The 6,337-nt window shown below is 47.9% G+C and overlaps 1 non-coding gene across 1 annotated transcript; it reads right to left on the bottom strand.

The window, feature by feature from the left end:
- Nucleotides 1-5,040: 5,040 nt before the first annotated feature.
- Nucleotides 5,041-5,204, bottom strand: LOC142449345 (U1 spliceosomal RNA). The gene has a single exon (XR_012784544.1). It is a non-coding gene; the product is annotated as a U1 spliceosomal RNA (small nuclear RNA).
- Between the last annotated feature and the right edge of the window lie 1,133 nt (nt 5,205-6,337).

The following is a 6,337-nucleotide window of genomic DNA, read 5'->3' as shown; positions in this document are numbered from 1 at the left end:
ATAACTGAATCCATAGGTAACATCGTGATAGGCGAAGAGAAAATGGAACTTGTCAAGAATGTTGTCTTGCTTGGATCCACAATCAAGGCTTATGGAAGCAGCCTTCAAGACTGACCCATTGCATCGGGGACATCTGCTGCACGAGACCTCTTTAAAGTTTTGGAAAGCAGGGCGATGACTTTGAGGACTAAGTTGAGCCAGACTCAAACATGGTATTTCCACTTGCCTCCGATGCATGTGAAAGAGGCACACTGACCGAGGAAGACCACGGGAACATCGTTGCATTTGAATTACGGTGCTGGCAAAGAATATTGAAGATACCATGAACTGCCAAAAGAACAACAACAGAAAATCTGTCTTGGGAGAAGTACAGCCAGGATGTTCTTTGGAGGCAAGGATGGTGAGACTTCATTTCACATACTTTGGACATGTTATCAGGAGAGTCCGGTTTCTGGAGAAGGACATCTTGCTCGGTAAAGTAGAAGGCAGCAAAACAGAGGAAGGCCCTCGACAAGCTGGACTGACATGGTCCTACAACAATGGACTTGAACATAAGAACACTTGTGGAGATGACGCAGAACCAAGCAGGCTTTCCTTCTACTGTACGGAGGGTCTTGCTAAGGTGGAGCTGACTCAGTGGTACCTACCACTAACATAATTTAAGCCCAGAAATATTTACTAGGCACGGGCAAGGTAAAAACTAATGAAATATGAGCACAGTAGAAGGTTCAGGTCCGGGGAAGTGCATGCGTAAACAGGTCTGCCACAGTGGGCGCCGGCACGGAACAAAGAGATGCCCACTCCGCTCAGAGGACGTGGAAGAACACAGGAGGGAATGTTTCAGCCCGTGCAGAAGAATCAGAACAGTCTACCCAAATGATTCACCAGGGCAAGACTTGAAACCCGAGTAGGAATTTGGCAGATGGACCCAGAGGTGACCGACCCTACAGGACCAATTAGAACTGACCCTGTGTGTGGTAGTTATATACTGATCAATTTAAGGATTAAGCGTGTAGTGGTGGAGTCTAGCCTGTCAATCAGGTCATAGCCAATGAGGTTTCTGTGTGGTCACAGTCTTCCCCTAAGGATTCTTGGAATTCCAGTATTTCCTCCTTGGAGGTGGGGAGACTGTCTGTACACACCCTGGGAGACATAGCAACTGACTAGATGCATGGACCCACCCTGATGCAGCCCTGGGTGCTGGAGAAGCCATGCAGAGACCCCTGCCAGCGCTGAGATGCTTCCAATGACACTGGATCCAAAGACTTTCCACCCACTGGCCTGTGATTTTCTACATTTGGCATCATTACATGTGTTTCATGAGTCTGAAGAGGACTTTATAGATTGGTATTGGACATATGGGCTAATATTGGGCTTATGGACTTGATCTGGACTGGGCTGGAATGTTTTCTCAGTGTTCAATTGCTCTTGTATATAAATCTCTTTCTTATATACATATGTGTGTGTCCTTGGATTGGTTTCTCTAGTCTCATTTTCTTTCCTGTAGCTAGGCACCATTCCCTCACTTTACAGGTAGAGAAAGGGAATCACAGACCCTCAAAAGATTCTCCTAAGGCCCCAAAGTTTATTCTGATGCTTAGTGACCATAGTGAACAAAACAGAACTAATTGTTCCTGTGGGTTTCGGGGACTGTAACTCTTGATGGGAGTTGAAAGCCCCCTCTTGCTCCAGTGGACCACCTGGTGGGGTCAACCTGTAGACCACCAATTAATCTCCAGGTGCAATTGGAACGCAAGTGAACTGACACTCAGATCCATTTGTGTGTGTGTGTGTGTGTGTGTGTGTGTGTGTGTGCAGAAGATCACAGAGGTTCCTTAATCGTGGTGTGTGTTTTATTAATTCCTTCTGAGAGATCTCCCACCTGGCCGAATGAACAGAGATTCTCTGTCTAACTCAGAATTAGAAAAAGATTTTCCTTGGCTTGAATCCTCCTAAAACACTTGACCAAGAAAAGGAAAAATAGTTATCACTTGTCCAGAATCGCTGGCTCCAAGGAGTTTCTTTAAAATCTTCCCAACATCTTCCAAAGATGTTTCCAGGGCCTTGGCTAATGCCTGTCCATGTGCTTCCTCTCTCTCCCTACCCTCCAACCTTGTCTCACCCTCTTCCTCCCTGCGCTTGCCCTGACAGGGGACCCCGGGCAGTTTCTCAAAGTCCATCACTTCGTTGCCCCCTCCACTGGCAGGACCAAGGCTGAGAACATCTTCTTCCATCCTGGTGAACTGGAGCATCCGTGCCTGGAAGGGTGGAGAGGACTCCGGGAAAGGGAGGGAAGAATTCCCGACCTTGGACAACCCTTGGTTTCACACGTGTTGACAATCATGCAGGATTTGCTTTCCCCCTTTGTTCAGAGTTTCCACCTGTCGCACTCCACTATTTGCTGCACACCTGTCCTGTTGACATAGTTGAGCTGGGCTCTGTGTGTACTGAAGTGCATTCCTTTCTCGGTTTAGTTTGGGACGCACCAGAAAGAGCATGCACCTCAAACACAGTAAAACGCCACTCTCAGAAAGAAAGAGAACTAGGGCCAGGGTCCCTGGCCCAATTCAGGACCTTCTCCCACCACCACCATCAACCACCACCTCCAGATTAGTCTTCACTCATCAACTACTTCAACTTCAAAATGGCAAATATGATGCTCAGCTAAGTGGAAACACATGCTTCAACTTCCAACAGCAGTGTTGGTGGCTGTAGCACTTGTCCTGTTTGTTTCAAGCCAGGACCATTGCCAAAAGCACAGGACGGCCACCCCCTTGCCTTTTCATTTTTTTGGTAAGATGTAAGCAAAATGATTAGGGAGTAGATCAACATCATTATCACTAAACATATAAATAGATGTCCGTCTTACCGCCGTACATTCCACACGCAGGGCACACGGGTCGCACCCGTGCTAATTCTGTCTTAGAGCGTGGACAGCCTTATTAGGGAAAGGTCGGAGGTGGCTGGGCAGGGGTGACTTCAGTCGTGCAGGAGTCTTGCATGGGCTCTCTCAGCTGGAAGGCCTGCGGTGAGCGAGGGGAACCTTGTTGAGTGAGTAGCTTGTGACTAACTATTCTAGGAGTAGGGACACCACCTCTTTTGAACGAAAACCTGGCTTTGTCTCAAAATAACGAATACAGTCCAGACGAGCTTCTTGAATACAGTCCAGACGAGCTTCTTGTGGCACGTGCTGAACATGTCAGCCGTGTGGATGGGTTCTGCTTGTGCCCACCCTAGGGAAATGCCGAGTCCTGACCTTGGAAGGCAGTGCTGGCAGCTGAGAGCGACCAGTGGGAGGGGTCCCACAGGGGACCAGACTATGGAGAGTCGGGTCCAGCTGTCAGAAAGGGTATGTGTGACCCAAGGAGAGCTTCCATCGTGGTTAATGCAGCAGACACTGTTGCTACTTCACCACCCCTGCTGTCCCCCGTGCGTCCCCCAGAATCCAGCACATGATAAGTATTTGTTGAAGACATAGATGAACAAATGACCGAGGGGCTAGTGAATGAATGCACAGCAGGTCTTTTCCCAAGTCAAAGCATAGTGGGGGAAGCGCAAGGCTGTGAATTAGGGGAACGGCATTCAATCAGTAAATATCTGGAGGAGGGGGCAGGAGGTCACTAATCTCTTTGTTTTCTGATCTCTAAAATGTGAAGAGTGGATTCAACCAAGGTTCTCAACCACTGCTGCCTATTTGATACACCTGAGAAACTTTCAAAAGGTCATTGCTATTGGGAAGCAATCAAGCAAAGGTCAAGAGGAGATGGGAAGTTCTAGAAACAAATGACCTGACTGTTTCCACAAATAAATGGGAAAAGAATAAAAGGCCGTGGAACTATGACAAATTCAAAGTGTTTCAAGAGACATTTTTACCCAAATATAATTGCATAAATCTTGTTTAGAACCTGATTCAAATAAATGATTGTGGTGCAAGCAGACAAACCATCTTTATTGAAAAAAAATTTTTAAATGGGTAAAACCATTGTAAAGATACCTTTTAATCAGCCAGAGACATTTGAGCATGGGGATAAGTTACTTGAAAGTATGATTTAGGAAGTGTTCATTTTGTTCCAGGTCAAAACAATGCTGTGTATATGTCTACATGCATTGAATGTGTATCTATATAATCCTCCGTTAGATACATACTGAACAATTTGATCCAAATGCTTGTATAGCTGGGGTTTGCTTCAAAATACTTGTAGCTGCAACAACCAGTGGAAATGGTATCTAACATACAGATACAACAGGATTAGAAAAATGATGGTAATTATGGAAACTGAATGATGGGTGGGGATGAGGGGTGTGGTGAAAGTGCTTCAATATGGCTCTTCTATCTACTTCTCTACAACTCCCTCCAAATGATTGCATGGAACAATGCAATGAAGGTGTCGAGCGCTCTAACTTGGGGATTGCTCAGTCTCTCCATTCCTCTGCGTATAAGAGAGACAGCTCAGAAGCAAGAAGTGAGCCCTACCAGGGGAGCAAGAGCTGAGAAAACCACACGAAGACCTTGAGACAGAGCAGAGGAGGTACACTGAGTCACTGCCGGGAGGCAGGCGGGTCTCCTAATCCACAGAACAAGGCAAAGGCCAAGGAGCCCAGCAGCTAGGAGGCTGAAGACCAGAGACAGACTTGGCTGCTGGCTTAGGAGCAGCATTGCTGTGGGTTCAAATCTGTATCCTCAGTGTTTTCTGAGTCTGGCTTATGGGAGCCTGTGAATGTCCCTAATAAGCCCCCATAAGTATTGTCTGTGCAATGGCTCTGTGTAGCCATGGAAACCAATGACCTCACCCAGAAGGGAAGTAGAATGAATGTCTCAGGAGGAACAGTTGATGCGAAAGTGGGACAAAGGGAAGATGGCGGGTGGGGGCATGTCTGCTCTCTGTCTTGTGGCAATCAGCCCCGAGCTGGTGTAGGACGGGGTTTTCTTCTCCCAAGTGAAGCCAGAGTTGGTCAGCCCTGGCCTCCATGCCATTTTCTCAAGGGGCATCGTATGTGTCTCTTTATCTTTGTGTGTGTTTTTTCTCTCTCTTTTTTCCCCAGGCGAGAGCGTGAACCCAGTCCCCCATAACCACAAATTACGCAGTCGAGTTTCCCACATTTGGGGAAATCGCAGGGGTCAGCACATCCGGAGTGCAATGAACAAGCCTCGCCCTGGGAAAACCACCTTCATGATCATGGTGTCTGCCCTGCCAGGTAAGTATTGTATGCTTTAAGTGTGACGTGAAAATTGCTTTAAAAATATTGATACTTGGCCCTCACACCAGACTAAACAAATTAAGACTCCTGGATGGGGTCGGAGACAGGGAGCTTGGTGTCAGTAGTCTTTAAAAGATTTCCCCGATTCCAATGCTACAGCCAGGCTCAGGAACCCAAGACGACCTTCCATGTGAGCTCCCTGTAGGGGAGGTGCTCCGCTACTTCGGGAGATGAGTGGAAACCCAGGCTTGCTGTGGGGTCCCTACTGACACTTTAGAAGAGAGGTCCTTCTCAGGGGCTCTACTCAGCCTGCTGGACCACCCCCAGAGGGGTGCTCGTACCTTCAAGGAAGGGTATGGAAGTTAAGGTTCCCCAGTTAGTCTTGGTTGGCCTGGGTGGGGTGGACTACAGTTCTCCGTGACATTCGATTGAGTAGGATAGTTTGAACCTTTGGTATCGATTGCAACTCGATGTAAAGATGAGCAAATTCCTCACAACTGGACTAATAGCTCGTGTCATGGTCAATGGAGAAATGTCCCTGTGAGTTTCTGAGGCTGGGAATGTTTATGGGAGCAGAAAGCCTCACCTTGCTCCTGCAGAGTGGCTTGTGGTTTCGATCTGCTGACCTGTTATGCAGCCTAACTCGTAACCTGCTGCACCACCAGAGATGGGAGCACCCCCTCCTGGATCAGGTGGCTCCAGAGCAGTGGTTCTCAACCTGGGGGTCGCAACCCCTTTGGGGGTCAAATGACCCTTTCACAGGGTCGCCCGATTTATAACCGTAGCAAAACGACAGTGATGAAGTAGCAATGAAAATAATTTGTTGGCTGGGGGTCACCACAATATGAGGAACTGTGTGAAAGGGTCGTGGCACCAGGAAGGTTGAGAAGCTGCTCTCGATCGATAATGGCAGGACACCATAGCTTCCCATGTTGAGATTTCCGATTGAGGAAAGTGTAGGTGACTTTGTAGGGATGCTGCTTGACTTCAAGTATGCGCACGCGCATCATCCGGCACATGCGCGATGATGGGAACACTACAGTGTGGAATGGTGAGGAGGCAGCAGTGAGTGGGACTCTTTCCCAGGATGGTGAAGTTTACTCTATGGCTTCCGGCACAGTCCTGATTTGGCTCTCAA

This window comes from Tenrec ecaudatus, chromosome 5, assembly GCF_050624435.1.
Source record: "Tenrec ecaudatus isolate mTenEca1 chromosome 5, mTenEca1.hap1, whole genome shotgun sequence".
NCBI classification, from domain to species: Eukaryota; Metazoa; Chordata; class Mammalia; order Afrosoricida; family Tenrecidae; genus Tenrec; species Tenrec ecaudatus.
The sequence above is the reverse complement of the archived record's forward strand: the minus strand, read 5'-3'. Positions and strand labels throughout refer to the sequence as shown.